General features: G+C 44.5%; 1 long non-coding RNA gene across 1 annotated transcript; it reads left to right on the top strand.

Moving 5' to 3' along the window:
- Positions 1–729: 729 nt before the first annotated feature.
- Positions 730–1,882, top strand: LOC127330585 (uncharacterized). The gene is made up of 2 exons (XR_011752247.1): positions 730–1,438; positions 1,546–1,882. It is a non-coding gene; the product is annotated as an uncharacterized lncRNA (long non-coding RNA).
- The last annotated feature ends 14,860 nt before the right edge of the window (positions 1,883–16,742 follow it).

Genomic DNA, 16,742 nt, shown 5'->3' with positions numbered 1-16,742 from the left:
AGTTGAAAAGGTTCAAATTTGAAGAAATTATTCAAATTCTAAATTTGTTCAAATGTTAAATATCTTCAAAATTTTAAAATTACTCAAATTTGAAATTTGCTCGAATTTAAAATTTATCCAATTCAAAATTTGCTTGAATTTAAAACTTGTTCGAATTTAAATTTTCTCGAAATTTAACATTGCTCCAATTCAAAATTTTCTCTTGAAATTTTCTCGAATTTAAAAATATGTTCAAAACTGAAAAGGAAAACCGAAAAAAGAAAATTTAACCGATCAAACCAGAAAAGAACCAACAAAAAAAATGAAAAAGCGAAAAACAGAACAAGATGGGCCGCAGACCGCTCGCTCTCCCACGCGGATGGGCGTTAATCCGTTCCACAGCTAGGCGGGAAAAAGGTTGTTTCCCCCACGGCTAGATAGCTTAGTCTGAAAGTTCTCAAAAAAAAAAAAAAAAAAGATAGCTTAGTCTGAATTGGTCCTGGCCCAACGAGCACGCACAGTAAGCGAGTTGCAGCGAACACCTAGGCTACAGGAAAAGGTATTGGAGCATCGCTCGAGTTTTTCTTTCCTCGTTCTAATATTTGAATATTGTTCATGACTTAAAAAATAATAAAATTTCGAAAATGTTCAGTATTTAAAAATGATTATAATTTTATAATGTTGGGTTTTTAAATTGTTCATGATTTAAAACTGGTTCAAATTTGAAAAAGGTATGTAGGTACTCAATTCGAGAGCTGGAGGCGGTTGCCCAGGCCGGCGGCGGTATTAGGCGAAGGAGTAGGCTGCGGCAGTTGATGCAGGCCGTGGGTGCTGAAGAGGTTCGCGGATGGAGGTGCGGGCCGTGGGTGCTGGAGAGGTTCGCGGATGGAGGCGAAGGAGTAGGCGCGGGCCGTGGTTGCTGGAGAGGTTCGCGGATGGAGGCGCTCCCTTCGTCGCCGAGGCACCCTCCCAAGTACGGCAGCGCCGCCGTCCAGGTCCGTACTTCGGAAACCCCCATCCCATCATTCGTGGATTTGGTTTTGAGCGCTTCTTGCTCGTCTTTGAATCCTGTCATAGACTAGAGACCATTAGTTAGTACCCTCCACAGCAGACTCTGTCCCTTCTCACAGTAACAAGCTAGTGCGCTGAATTGGTAAGGGTAAGAAGTTTTGGTCAGCACCAAAAGACGTGCTATGCTAGCCTGACATTGCTGGTAGATGGTAAATGTAGTTATCAGTTAGCAGCAAAGGACTGCATGTTAATATACTGTTAACGGCACACAGCTCAATCTTCTCGCAGCAAGGAGGCACTCCCGTCTTGCCTCCCTGGTAGCTCCGTTGGCTTCGCCGGAAATTCATGGGCGGAAGGCGGGGTCTGGACGCAGACCGGCGAGGTGTACTGCTCGGGGGCGAAGATGAGGCCGACGGCGACATGCTCAAGAAGTGAATCAGCTGCGGAGGTGAGCATTCCGGCTGTGTGTGCTTCTCTGCACTTGTAGTGAGTTTCAGTTAACATTGCACTTGGTAGTCAGTTTCAGACCATCTTTTTTCTTACGCTAATTTGCAGAACCAAGTCCGGAGTAACTACAAGGAAGAAGTTTGTGAGAAAGCTAGCTGAATTGCAGCTTGAGGTCGAGAAACTGAGAAACTGAAGGCAGAGAAGAAGATGTTGCTGACAAATCACAGAGAAGATATGAGAAATAGGGACAAGAAAAAATTGATTTTCCTGTGTGTAGTTGCTAGTTCTGTAGTGTAGTGCAGTATGCATGTGTAGCTTTGTTCACTAGGGGTTTCCTTTGACCAATAGTAGAAGAAGATATGGTCTTACTGTGTACAACATGAATGTAAAATTCATAACTTGTTTCAGTCAATGAAATAAAGAGGAATCTGGTTTGAATTCATAACTATTATGAATAGATTGTGCGGAAACAAGAGAATGCATCATGTGTTGATGTACAGACTACAAATTGCTACAGTTAACTAAACTAACTGAATAACGGAGACTGCTACATGCTGCTACAGTTAACTGAACTAACTGAAGAAGCTGAAGCAACATCCTTTGTCTCTTGTAATGTTATGAATATCACAGTAATTGTACACTAATTGTTTGAAGAGGCCTACAAACAATAATATATGTTGTTGAAATAAGCCTTTCTGTCTATAATAAGAATATGGGAGCCTGTACATGATTCTCCTTTATCAACAGCAATGTTAATTTTGTCAAGCAGGGTGTCTTTGACTGTTAACATCTACTATTGCACAGACCATTATTCCACAGATATGCACATCTAAACAAGCAAAAAACAGATAAGCAAACTGATACAAGGGCTTGGACCAGGGCAACCAGTACAGTGTTATTCCACATAAAGGTTAAGGAAATGCAATTATAATGTGATGTAGTACCATGACCTGTGGTTTCAGTCAATGAAAATAAAGAGAATTACAGGTTCAATGTGGAAACAACTAGACATCTAAGCATCATCTGCTTCTGGTGCATTCTGACTTAGAGGCCATTCATGTGCATTTAGCTCCGGAATAGCATCATTCAAATCAGGAATGCCGCTGTGACCTCTTGTTGTGTTTGCATCTGCATTACCAACCATAGAATTGGTTTTTCTTGTTTTTCTTCCTCTACTTGTGGTTGCATGTACAGTACCATGACCTGTAGCATTTCTTTTTCCTCTTCCTCTAGTTCCAGCTGCCGTAGCTTCTCTTCCTCCGGTTGCCCTGCCTCTTCCTCTTGCTCTCAAATTCCCCCTTGTTGATGCAGTTGTGATCCTTGTTGTAGCTTGTGGAATACTGTCTCTGGCAGATGCAATGAATTCATTTTCAGGCAAAGGACCTAGAACTCTATTTGCTGGCATGTGCTCGTTTTACTGCAATGAGATGACAGAAACAAATCATCAAGACGAAAGATACTTAAATTAATATGGAACATATATAGCAGTAATAAAATGTGAAGACCATATGCTGCACCTCTTGCTGCATTCTGTAGACCATGCTCTCTTGTATGTTTGTAGGATCAAGATCAGGATTGGCTGACTGTGGGTAAATGTGCTGTAATAATAGAAATTAGAAATGTTAGAAGTTGCAAATTAAGTACGAAGCATCATAGGAAGGAGCATCATTAGAACTACCTCTAGAATGGACGGAATGTCTATTTCTTCATCTTTCCAAACTACTCCTTCCATTTGCTGCTGCTGACTAAGAAGATATGTTTGATACCCCTTTTTGTTGTGACCACTTTTCCCACAAATGGAACAGTGAATTATGGTTCCTGCTTTAGTGAAGTAAGGCACTCCTTCCTTCACTTTTTCTTTAGGTGCTTTTCTTCTGCATCTCTTAGGTCTTCCCATCACCTTGGTGTAGAGTGGTGGATGCACTCGAGTTGCATTCATCTTCTCCCAGAAAACTCTACCTCGAAGTGGTGCTAGAGTGTAGGCATATGCTCTTTTGTATGTCTCTACAGTGTAGCAGTTGTCGACCAAATTCTCATAGTTGATGTTATCTTTCCTGCAACAAGCAATGGCATGGTGGCATGGAATGCCTGCCATCTTTTGCAGTCACATGTTCTACTCTTGAAGTGAACACTATAGTCCTTCTCGAATTCATGGCTTTCTACAGCAAATAAATAATTCCCAGCTGGCTTCACAATGCAATTGTTACTCCATTCAAAGAATTTTTCTAGTTTTTTCTTTATCTTTGGACAGATACGTCCTATCTAGGTCACCCCTTCTCTTTGCTTGCTTTCTTGCCTTTGAAAAATCTTGTAAAATCTTGTTTCTAGCATAGACAGGAAAGCCATCTCTATTGCTTCAACAATGTAGCTACAAGCAATGGAAAACAAGGTCATAATTGAGGAATACAAAGACTAGTGATTGTTTAAAAGAATGAAACATGCATCAGTAATGTACCTATTGAACACCTCTGAGTGATTGTTTAAAAGCATCTCACACTTGGGAAAATCACTGAAAAAAGCTTTCACCCAAGTTTTAGGATCCAACTTCTCAATCCATTGAAATGATTCATTACAATCAAGTTGCAGTTTATCCATAGTTCTCTTCCATTTAGGGATGCTTGTTGACCTGGCAATAGCCCAAACATCATTCTTCAAAGTTTCTCCCCTATGGCCTGCTCTCTGAAAATTCTGAATCATATGCCGGAGGCAGAACCTATTGAAAGATCGTATGCCGCACCTAGAGGGGGGGGGGGGTGAATAGGTGCTAACCAATTTTTAGTTCTTTTTCAATTTAGGCTTGACACAAAAGGTAAATTCTCTAGATATGCAACTAAGTGAATTTACCTATATGACAAGGCTAACAACTAAGCAAGATATAGCTAGGCAATATAAGAGATAGCATAGGATAGAGGTAACCGAGAGTGGAGCACGCGATGACACGGAGATGATTCCCGTAGTTCCCTTCCTTTGCAAGAAGGTACGTCTACGTTTGGAGGAGTGTGGTTGCTACGAAAGCCAAACCAACAGCCACGAAGGCTTCACTCAAATCTCCGGTGAGCAACGCCACGAAGGCCTAGCCCACTTCCACTAAGGGATTTCCTCGAGGCGGAAACCGGGCCTTTACAAGGTTCTTGGGGCACACATCCACAACCGAATTGGAGGCTCCCAAATCTGTTACAACACAACAATCAACAACAATACATCAACACAAATCAACTAGGGATCCAAAGAGGAACACTAGCAAGGGGCCCTCAACAAAATGAGGGGGAAATGCAAATTGCTTCGGTGAAGATGTAGATCGGGGTCTTCTCCTTCGATTCTCCAAAGCACAAGGGGTTTGGGTGGTTGAGGGAGGAGATCCGATGGATTTGGTGTTCTTGGTGGCTCAAACAATGGTGTATGTCTTTTGGGGAGAAAGTGAGCAACCCTAGCACATTGGAGAAGAAGACTATAAATAGTCTCTGCCGATGCAGTCGATGGAGCCGTTGGAGAGGGGTGGCCGGTAGTACCGGCCAGGTTGGGCCGGTACTACCGCTCCTAGGCGAGGGGCGCGGCCACCAGGAGAAGGCCACGTGGCCAGGGGAGCTCGGCCGGGGGGGGGGGGGGGGGGGAGGCCGGAGCCTCCGGCTAGGGTACCGGCCGAGGTACCGCCGGGGCTCCAACCTCCCTGGCTTGAGTACTGAGGCGCCCCCGCGCCACCGGTACCTTGGGCGGTACCAGGGCCGGAGCCTCCGGCCGTGGCCAGGCCGGCGGTACCGCCCAAGCCTCCGGCTCCTCTCTTCTTTTCTTCTTTTCTTTTTCTCTTCTTCTTCTCATTTCTTTCTTTTTTTCTTTTCTCTTCCGATATCTTGCATACTCTTCACGCTTTGAGCATCTAGAGAATGTAATAACCTACAAATCTTATAAACCGAAATGTTCATATATTATCATTGTCATCAACACCAAAACTACATATAAAATGAGATATGATCTTTCAATCTCCCCCTTTTTGGTTTCTTGATGACAATATAAGATTTGCAAAAGATGAGGGTATTTGAGCAGAGAAAATATAAGATTTGCATAAAAAGCTCCCCCTAGACATGTGCATCTAATAGAATTAACATTTGAATAAGAGGCACATAATCTAGGATCAAGCTACTCAAGTAAATAGGAATCACCAACAAGTGCAAAGATGTTTAGTAAGCAAATAAATTCATCACTTGTATAGAGAAGAGACAACCATATGTGAGTAAAGACAAGTGTTGAGTTTAGAGATCATACCACATGAAGTTCACTTAGTCTTTACCATAGATAGGTAGATAGATAATGTCTCATACATAAATAGATAGCCCCTATGACTCACACACATAGATAAGGTTCATAAAGCATAATAAGTAGTTCTCAACAATAGATAACCATAAGTCACAAGCATAAAGAGTCAAAGAAAACGCAAGCTTGTGACTTCCCATGCAAATCCCGAACCTAATAGAACTCTTCTCCCCCTTTGACATCAAGATGCCAAAAAGGTTGAAGAGCGATGCTATCGTCCCTAGCCATCAAGGAAGTCCCCGGCAATATCGGAGTCGACATCATAGGAGGGTCCATCCTCGCCATCAGACCACTGGCTATGAGCATAAATCCACTGAGGCTTCGGAAGGATATTCTCTTCAGATCCTGGAGGAGACACTTCCACCCCAAGCTTTTCCATGATGCTCTTCTGACGGCGTCGAGCTTTCTTCTCTGCCACATAGGCGTCATACATGCGCTCCTGAATGTCCAGCTGGAGGCAGAAGGTCTTCTTTACCTTGATCTTGAGTTTGGTGTACCAAGAGGGCTCGAGCATGGGATCATATGCGGAGTGAGCCGGAGGCCCCCCAAGGGCCATATGAGGAGTAAAACCATCAATGAGTCTAAGGCCAGCAAACCGGCGAGCAGTGGAAGGATCTGCAGGACCTGCTGAAGGAGCTGCTGAGGCAGAAGGAGCTGCTGAGGCAGAAGGAGCTGCAGAGGCTGAGGTAGGAGCTGGGAGCCCATGATCTTTGATAAGAATGTTCTTGCGATGATGCTCAATGAGGGGTGAGTATGGTTCCAGAATAGCGCCCTCAAATTTCTCACGCCACACCTCAGAAATAAGCTTCATGATGAAAGGAGCAAAGGAAGGAGACCTCTTCTCCACCATACGCCCGAAGATCTGGTTCCAGAGGCAATCCATGACATCCATTTTCTTACCTTTGCCCTTCCGGAGATGAGTTTGAAGCATCAAGTCAATGACAAAAGAATGGATCTCATCAACATTACCAACTCTGACGGCAACGGTCTTACGGTAGATGCGTAGCATAATATCATATACGGGTTGGAGACCGGAAGTGAATCCAAGCTTGCATCGACCGGGCATATAGAGCGGCGCAAGAACATCTTTGGTGCTTGCATTAGACTCCTCGTGAAACCTCCAACCACTAGAACGGTCATCTTCACAATTTTCCGGAATAGGATAACCAAGAATCCGTCCAAAGTTGCTCCAAGTGGTAGTGAGTACCTCATCACGAGTCATCCAAGTAATGGAGCGAGCTTTATCCTCATGAAAATAGACTGTGGCAAAGAACTGAGTCACAAGGTACGGATCATAGTTGCATTGGAAAGTCATGATGGGAAGCAAACCAAACTCCTCGCAAATCCCAAGAGCTTCATGAAAGTAGGCATTCTTCTTCAAATGGTCAATGCTGATATACCGTTGATCAACAACCTTCATCTTGGGAGGATAGACTTCATTGAATATGCGCTCTTGAACCTCGGTGTAGAAGTGGCGGTTGCGGGTGCGAGAAGACCGAGGCCCCAAATAGGGGTTAGCGGTGCGAATAGCCATGTATTCATGAAGGCGGACGCTGCCATAGGACTCAATAGCCTTTTTCCCTTTCTTTTTATTTGCCAAAGAAGCACCACGCGCAGTAGTGGCACGGGGTAACACTTCATCTTGTTCAACAAAATCATCCTCAAGGGTCGGATCCCCTCGCCTCTTCCGACTAGCACCTGTGAAATAGACGAACAGAGCCGAGGGAAACATGGGATAAGGGCACAAGCTCATCTCAACTAAACAAAATTTTGACCCAAAATACACATGCATGATAAAAAATATGGCCACACACAATGGGTAAAAAAAATGCTACATTGTAGAGTTTAAGGGTGCTACATACTAGAGGACATAGATCAGCAATAGATACAACCTCTTAGTGTAAGATTTAGCCAAAAATCTAAGCATGTAGAACCGATAACCAACACACATGTGAGCCAAAAATACGAACAAAATACACGGAGGGAGAGGCTAATACCGGGAGCCATGGAGGAGGAGGGGTGGGGGAAGGCTCCCACGGAGCCGATCCGGCCGGAGGGGGCCGGAGAGTGGCCGGGGGAGCAAGGGAGGCGGCAGGGCGGCAGGGGCGGCCGGGCGGCTGGCGGTTTGGAGATGGGGAGAGGAGGGGCGAGTGGGGAGGGGATGGGGAGCGGGGCTCGACCCGTCCTCACTTGGAGGCACCGGCCCGAGGCCGGCGGTAGTACCGGCCAGGCCCCAGGCGGTACTACCGGCCTGGTCAGGCCCGGGTCGGCCAGCCTCCGCCCCTTGTTTTTTTTAAACACCCCTGTTTTAAAAAAAAACAATTTGGTCAAAGATAAATATGAGTTTTGGTATGCAAATTTTTTGTTTGAAACGAGATTGTGCAAGACATAGAAAGTGTTTAGAGATGAGAGAATGGCATAGGATGGACACAAAGAGGGGTATGGTACTATGAACTCAAGTTTGCAAGGATCAACACAAGAGAAAGCCAAACATTGAGCCAATTCCCATAAGAACAAGGAGATGTCAATAAAATCCAATGAAGATCCAAATTACTCCAACTCTTCACAAAGAAGAGTGTGGTGGCCTAGGCCACCATATATGAGTGTTAAGGCATGGCACCGCGAAGATATATCTTGGGTCCAAACCAATACTCATCATTTAAGCTCACATATCAACATATGATATAACGAGAATGAAATCTTTAATGTTGGCATTATGGGGGGATGGATAGCTCAATAATTTAAACCGCACTCCCCCTATTTCCATGCCTACATCTAAACCAAATAAAGTTTTGAGACGGAGGTGTGTTTGCAAGATGGTCAAGCTATACTCCTTGAATCAATGATATTTAGCTCATTCCTCAAATAAGTGAACCTTGCTTCATCAAGAGGCTTCGTGAATATATCGGCAAGTTGATCTTTGGTAGGAACATAGATAAGCTCAATATCACCACGAGCAACATGATCCCTGATGGAATGATTCCGGATCTCAATATGCTTCGTTCTTGAATGTTGCACCGGATTATAGGCAATCTTGATAGCACTTTCATTGTCACATAAAAGAGGCACTTTGTCACAAATGACACCGTATTCCTTTAAAGTTTGCCTCATCCATAACAATTGAGTGCATCCACTTGCGGCGGCAACATATTCGGCTTCGGCGGTGGAGAGAGATATACAATTTTGCTTCTTAGATGACCAACACACCAAGGACCTACCAAGAAATTGGCAAGCCCCGGAGGTTGATTTCCTATCATCCTTGTCTCCGCCCAATCCGCATCGGTGTATCCATTGAGAATAAAACTTGAGCCTTTGGGGTACCAAATACCATATCTTGGGGTATCAACCAAATATCGAAAGATTCTCTTGAGAGCTATCATGTGGCTCTCCTTAGGAGAAGCTTGATACCTTGCACACACAGCAACACTCAACACTATGTCCGGTCTAGATGCACAAAGGTAAAGCAAGGATCCAATCATGGAGCGATATACCTTTTGATCCACCTCTTTACCATTGGGATCAAGTGCAAGATGACATTTGGTAACCATAGGAGTCGCAACACCTTTCATCTCGGTCATCTTGAACCTCTTGAGCATGTCTTGGAGATATTTTGCTTGGTTGATGAAGGTTCCTCCTCTCAATTGCTTGATCTCAAAACCAAGGAAGAACTTCATCTCTCCCATCATAGACATCTCAAACCTATCGGTCATAAGCTTTGAGAATTCATCATTGAAAGCTTTGTTAGTAGAGCCAAAGATAATATCATCAACATATAATTGGCAAACGAAAAGCTCCCCATTGACCCTCTTAGTAAAAAGAGTGGGATCGATTAGCCCAACATCAAACCCACGGTCTACCAATAATTCCTTAAGGTGCTCATACCAAGCTCTAGGAGCTTGTTTGAGACCGTAAAGAGCTTTATCGAGCTTGTAGACATGGTTAGGGAAGTTGAGATCCTCGAACCCCGGGGGTTGCTTAACATAAACCTCTTCATGTATAGGACCATTAAGAAATGCACTTTTCACATCCATTTGTTGTAACTTAAAGTTATGATGCGATGCATAAGCAAGAAGGATACGGATGGACTCAAGGCGAGCCACGGGAGCATAGGTTTCTCCAAAGTCAATTCCCTCAACTTGAGAGAACCCTTGAGCCACCAATCTTGCCTTGTTCCTCACAACATTTCCAAACTCATCTTGCTTGTTCTTGAATATCCATTTAGTGCCAATAACATTGCGGCACCCCTTTGGCTTCTCTACTAAGGTCCACACTTTGTTGCGCTTGAAGTTGTTGAGTTCTTCGTGCATAGCTTCCAACCAATCCGAATCTTCAAGGGCTTCAAATACTTTCTTGGGTTCCACTAAGGAGATATAAGCATGATGGTTGCTAAAATTAGCCAATTGCCTTCTTGTGGAAACCTTTGCCCTTATATCACCAAGAACCTTATCATGAGTGTGATCACGAAGCTCAAGGTTCCTTTCTCTTCTTGCTAGACGACGGGCCTCGATCTCCTCCTTGGTTCTTCTTGGCCTTGGAGGTATCACTTGATCAACTTGATCTTTTGGGTCCCCGTCTTGACCTTCAACTTGAGCAACTACAATTTCTTGTGAGTGCTCAACATCATGTGCTTGATCTTGGACATCATTTGATGCGGAGAAAATATCAAATGGATACTCGCCGGAACCATCATGAATTCTTGGTTGATCTTGACTTTGATCTTGTCCTTGATCTTGTCCTTGATCTTGCCCTTGATCTTGTCCTTGATCTTGCACACTAGAGGGAGGGTTTTGTTCTTGTTCTTGGGTTGGTGCATCATTTGCTTCACTTGATGGGGTTTGTTGATGTTGAGAAGATGAGGGCTCCACCGTGGTAGAGCATAGTCCTTCCCGAGACGCCACACCGTGTCCCTCAACGGGGCGGAAAAATCCCACACCCATTCTTACTATGGCATCTTGAGGTATTTCATCACCTGCACAAACATCAACTTGCCCCACTTGGGAGCCATCATTTTCTTCGAACCTCACACTACAAGATTCAATGATAATCCCGGAGGCTATATCAAAGATTCTATAAGTGTGAGACTCGGCACCGTAACCAACAAATATACCCTCCAAAGCTTTAGGAGCGAATTTAGATAAACGAACTCCTTTGATTTTGTAGAAACACTTACACCCGAACACCTTGAAGTATGAGATATTAGGCTTGTTCCCGGTGAGTATTTCATATGGAGTCTTGTTCAAGCCCTTGCGGAGATAGAGCCGGTTGGAGGAGTGACAAGCGGTGGAGATGGCTTCGGCCAAAAAGTTATAGCGGGATTTATACTCCGCCATCATAGACCTTGCCATATCCATAAGAGTCCGGTTCTTCCTCTCCACAACACCATTTTGTTGAGGGGTGTAAGCAGCGGAATATTGATGACGAATCCCCTCATCACTAAGGAAATCATTGAGAGTGTAGTTCTTGAACTCGGAGCCGTTGTCACTTCTTATTGCCATAATGAGGAGGTTGTGTTGGCGTTGCACCTCGGTAGCAAAGTCAATGAATATTTGTTGAGTCTCATCTTTCGTCTTGAGAAAGTAGACCCAAGTGTATCTTGAGTAGTCATCGACAATTACCAAGCAATGTTTCTTCGCACCAAGACTTGCATGAGTAACGGGACCAAAGAGATCCACATGAAGGAGCTCCAAGATCCTCTTGGAAGAGATAATGGTCTTGCTTGGATGCGGAGAGTCATGCATTTTGCCTTCAACACAAGCCCTAGAAACACGATCTTTGGCAAAAGACACATTTTCCATTAGTCCCACAATATGGTTCCCCTTGTGAAGACTTTGCAAAGTTCTCATGTTGACATGGGCTAGGCGGCGATGCCACAACCAACCCACGTCCGCCTTTCCGAATAGGCACATCGCACTTGTCGTGGTGGTCCCCGAAAAGTCCACCACATACAAGTTGTGTTCGCGATACCCAACGAATGCGACTTTTAGAGTCTTGCTCCACAAGAGGACCACAATATCATTATCAATAAAGACGGCGAAACCCATCTTGCCAAGGGCGGAAACGGAAAGCAAATTGTAACCAAGGGTTTTGACAAGCATGACATCCACAAGAGTAATGTTGTGTGCAACCACAACCTTGCCAAAACGCAATACCTCGGATGTAGAATTATCGCCAAAGGAGACGGTGATATGATTTATGTTGGGCCTCAACTCCTTGACGAGGTTCTTGCCGCCGGTCATATGACTTGTACATCCACTATCAAGTACCCATTTTGAACCTCCGGTGGCATAGTCCTACATGAGATCAATTCTTGGATTTAGGTACCCATTTTTCAATGGGTCCTCTTTTGTTAGCAACAAGGGTCTTTGGAACCCAAATAGACCAAGCAACATAACCATCATATGGACCAACATATTTAGCATAAACATCACCATAATAATCTTTAAAGAGAACATAGTGAGGGTTATCTATTCCCGCACCATCATCATTAATGGTATTGCCCTTTCGGGTTTCACCATTAGCTTTCTCATGTGCGGGCTTGGTCTTTTTCTTGTTTGCCTTTTTAGCCTTGGTATTATAACCAAGTCCCTCCTTCCCATTGTTTGACCTTTGCTTACTCAAAAGATCATCCAAGGAAAGTTTACTTTGGGGAGAGGAGGCCTTAGCAAGTTCATCCTTCAACCTAGCATTTTCCTCAATAATATTTGCATGATCACATGAAGGAGTAGAGGTACTAGGTATGTCATATGAAGCAAGCCTAATTTGAAGTTGCTCATAAGACTCGGAGAGGAGAGAGTATTCACTCTTCAAGGATTTGTGAGCCTTGTCTAGTTCATCTAGATCCTTCACAAGTTTCTCATGATCAACACCAAATTTGGCCTTTTCCTTTATAAACACTTTAGTCTTAGCTCTAGCAAGATCTCTAGCTTTAGTGAGCTTGTTAAGTTTATCTTGAGGTTCTTCAAGACTTTCTAGCTTCTCTTCAAGAGATGCTATAGTTTCTTGACATTCCTCAAGAGCATTTTTAAGAGCATGTATTTCTAGAGAGTCTTCTCTCTCTATTTGGCACTTTTTCTCAAGAGTATCATTTAGTTGAGCCATACGAACCATGAGACTTGAAACATGCTTCTTAGTGTTACCTTGTAGGTTACTAATGAAATCATCAAACTCTAGCATTTCTTGTTTCACTTTTAGACTAGCGGGATCAACCCCTAGATCATTAGCAATGTTAGGCATAGAGGGGTTAGGAGATGATACCTCGGAAGATTTAGCCATGAGGCAACTTTCTTCCTCCACATGAATGACCTCATTGGGAGATTCACTTGTTGATGAAGAGTTAGTAGCGAGGGAGGCAAGGGCAACCAATCCATTTGAGGTTGCATCTTCTTCATCATCAACATCTTCATCTCCGAAGGTATACTCTTCTTGAGTTGATAGCACAATAGATGTGTCCAAGGTGGACCATGCCATGAAGCAATGTGCATTCTTGCGTTGAGGGTTCTCATTGGGTGAATCAAAGAGAGATGAAGAGGGAATGTTGGTGGTGACAATGGCGGCCACTTCTCTTGAGCTTTCCTCTTCATCATCACTAGCACTTGCAATCTCATCGGAAGAGTATTCTTCATTAGCCACTAGCACAATCCTTGAGAGCCTCTTGCCCTTCTTGTTATTGTTATAGAATTTCTTGTTGGGGGGCTTTGAATATTTGCCCTTTGAGTCTTTGCTCTTGTCCTTGGGGATGAGCCTTCCACCATTAGTCTCCCTATTCTCATAGGGACATTCGGCAATGAAATGGCGCTTGTCATTGCAATTGTAGCAAGATCTTGTTCTTGGGCCCGAGCTTGAGGGACCCCTTGAGTTGTTTCTCTTGATGTTGTCCTCCTTGGCCTTGGAAGGATCAATCCAAAAGGTGTTTGCATGGAATGCCATGTGGTCATGGTAGTGGTGTTCCAAGTCTTCCGGATAGGTCATGCTCCAAGATGCCCTATAAGATTCTTGAGGAATCACTTCTTGCACGGGGTTGACCATCAAGGCAAGGTTGGACCCTTTTGTCATCACAATGGCACGATTGCGGGAATCATGAGAGTTTTGCTCAAGCACCTTGAGAGCTTGCATCTCGTGCACGGCTTGTTGAGAGGTGAGAGAGGCATAGCATTCTCTTCCGACAAGAGTCTTGACATCAATAGGCTCGAACGGCATCATGCACTCAATGTACTTCTCCTTGATCCAAGAGTCATTAATGTGAGAGGCTCCAACAATCCGGAAGGCGTCGGCAACGGTGAGAAGTCTTCCATACATGTCTTCATGATCTTCATCCGGAAGCCTCATGAATCCTTCGGCTTTATTCTGAAGAGCATTATACTTGTTCCTTCTTGTGCTCTCACTTCCAATGCAACCCACGGCCAAAGCATCCCAAGCATCCTTGGCGGTGGTGAAATGCCGAACACGAGACAACTCCTTTGTCCCCACGGCAGTTTGAATCATGTGCAAGGCGGTGTTGTTGAGTTGACTATCAACCGCTTCTCTTCTAGTCAACTTCTTGGGGTTGTAAGGATTGAAGCCTTCCTCGATGATTCTCCAAAGTTCATTGGAGGCACTGCGAACATGAGAGCTAAACTCAAATTGCCAAGTATCGTAATCATTAACGGAAAACTTAGGTGGGTCGCCCCGGATGTTTATATGAGGATGGGGAACCGGTATATCGGGTGATTGGAAAGGTGGAGCTACTCGATTGTAGCTCTCACTTCCACTAGTTCCCTTGGGAGATGCAATGGGGGGTTTGATAGTGTTTAAGTTATCACCATTCATGGGTGCGGTAACGGAGGGTAATACCGAAGTGTCACCCTCTACAACCGCATCCGTGATATTAACCTCAATGGTGGGAGCCACGGGACGGGGAGGGGTCAAAAGCTCGGAAATCATTTTTCTCATGCTTTCCGTTTGAGCATCCATGTATGACTTCAACGAATTGATATCATCCATGGTGACCGGCCTAGTCTCCCCTTCCGATGGTCCATCCTCCGGCATACTCTTAGGCGGTTAAGCCCGAAATAAGAGCCGAGGCTCTGATACCAATTGAAAGGATCGTATGCCGCACCTAGAGGGGGGGGGGTGAATAGGTGCTAACCAATTTTTAGTTCTTTTTCAATTTAGGCTTGACACAAAAGGTAAATTCTCTAGATATGCAACTAAGTGAATTTACCTATATGAAAAGGCTAACAACTAAGCAAGATATAGCTAGGCAATATAAGAGATAGAATAGGATAGAGGTAACCGAGAGTGGAGCACGCGATGACACGGAGATGATTCCCGTAGTTTCCTTCCTTTGCAAGAAGGTACGTCTACGTTTGGAGGAGTGTGGTTGCTACGAAAGCCAAACCAACAGCCACGAAGGCTTCACTCAAATCTCCGGTGAGCAACGCCACGAAGGCCTAGCCCACTTCCACTAAGGGATTTCCTCGAGGCGGAAATCGGGCCTTTACAAGGTTCTTGGGGCACACATCCACAACCGAATTGGAGGCTCCCAAATCTGTTACAACACAACAATCAACAACAATACATCAACACAAATCAACTAGGGATCCAAAGAGGAACACTAGCAAGGGGGCCCTCAACAAAATGAGGGGGAAATGCAAATTGCTTCGGTGAAGATGTAGATCGGGGTCTTCTCATTCGATTCTCCAAAGCACAAGGGGTTTGGGTGGTTGAGGGAGGAGATCCGATGGATTTGGTGTTCTTGGTGGCTCAAACAATGGTGTATGTCTTTTGGGGAGAAAGTGAGCAACCCTAGCACATTGGAGAAGAAGACTATAAATAGTCTCTGCCGATGCAGTCGATGGAGCCGTTGGAGAGGGGTGGCCGGTAGTACCGGCCAGGTTGGGCCGGTACTACCGCTCCTAGGCGAGGGGCGCGGCCACCAGGAGAAGGCCACGTGGCCAGGGGAGCTCGGCCGGGGGGGGGGGGGAGGCCGGAGCCTCCGGCTAGGGTACCGGCCGAGGTACCGCCGGGGCTCCAACCTCCCTGGCTTGAGTACTGAGGCGCCCCCGCGCCACCGGTACCTTGGGCGGTACCAGGGCCGGAGCCTCCGCCCGTGGCCAGGCCGGCGGTACCGCCCAAGCCTCCGGCTCCTCTCTTCTTTTCTTCTTTTCTTTTTCTCTTCTTCTTCACATTTCTTTCTTTCTTTCTTTTCTCTTCCGATATCTTGCATACTCTTCACGCTTTGAGCATCTAGAGAATGTAATAACCTACAAATCTTATAAACCGAAATGTTCATATATTATCATTGTCATCAACACCAAAACTACATATAAAATGAGATATGATCTTTCACCTATGTTCTGACTCAGGAAACAACTTACAAAGTACCAGCGGAAAAATCAAATCGGGGATGGTTAATCGACATACCATACTCTGGCGGGTCTTCCTCGAACTCGCGGAACCTCATCTCCGGCGGGGTCTCGGCAGAGACGACAACACGAACGATAGCCGCGGAATCCTGGAGGTGGTTTCCGCTCCTGTGTTTACGCTTGGAAGAATCGGCCACGAAAGGAAATAATACAGCCGTATCGTGGAGGTGCTGTTTTGCAAAATAACACCCCCCCCATAATTCCCCCAAATTAAGACAGAAAGTTATAAATTCACGGAAGGACCAGAAAGCTATTATGCAACATCCTACGTGGCAACTCTGGACGTGATTAGTGCCTTAGTGAACCCGAAAACCAACATTAGGTACCACTAACGCATGTTTTGCAACTTTAGGTACTAAAATGCATCTGAATGCCAAGTTTAGGTACTAATGGTGCATATAGCTCGAAATTTAAATATTTTCAAAATTTGAACAATTTTGAGATTGGAACGGTTTTCAAATTAGAACAAATTTTAAATTGGAACAAATATTTTCAAAATTTATTATTTTCTATATATGAACAATTTTTGAATTTGAAATTTTTTATACTTGAACAATTTTCGCATTTGAATATTTTTTTTACTTGAACAATTTT

This window comes from Lolium perenne, chromosome 1 (assembly GCF_019359855.2).
Source record: "Lolium perenne isolate Kyuss_39 chromosome 1, Kyuss_2.0, whole genome shotgun sequence".
In the NCBI taxonomy this organism is placed as follows: domain Eukaryota; kingdom Viridiplantae; phylum Streptophyta; class Magnoliopsida; order Poales; family Poaceae; genus Lolium; species Lolium perenne.
This window is presented reverse-complemented; position numbering and strand designations above follow the sequence as displayed.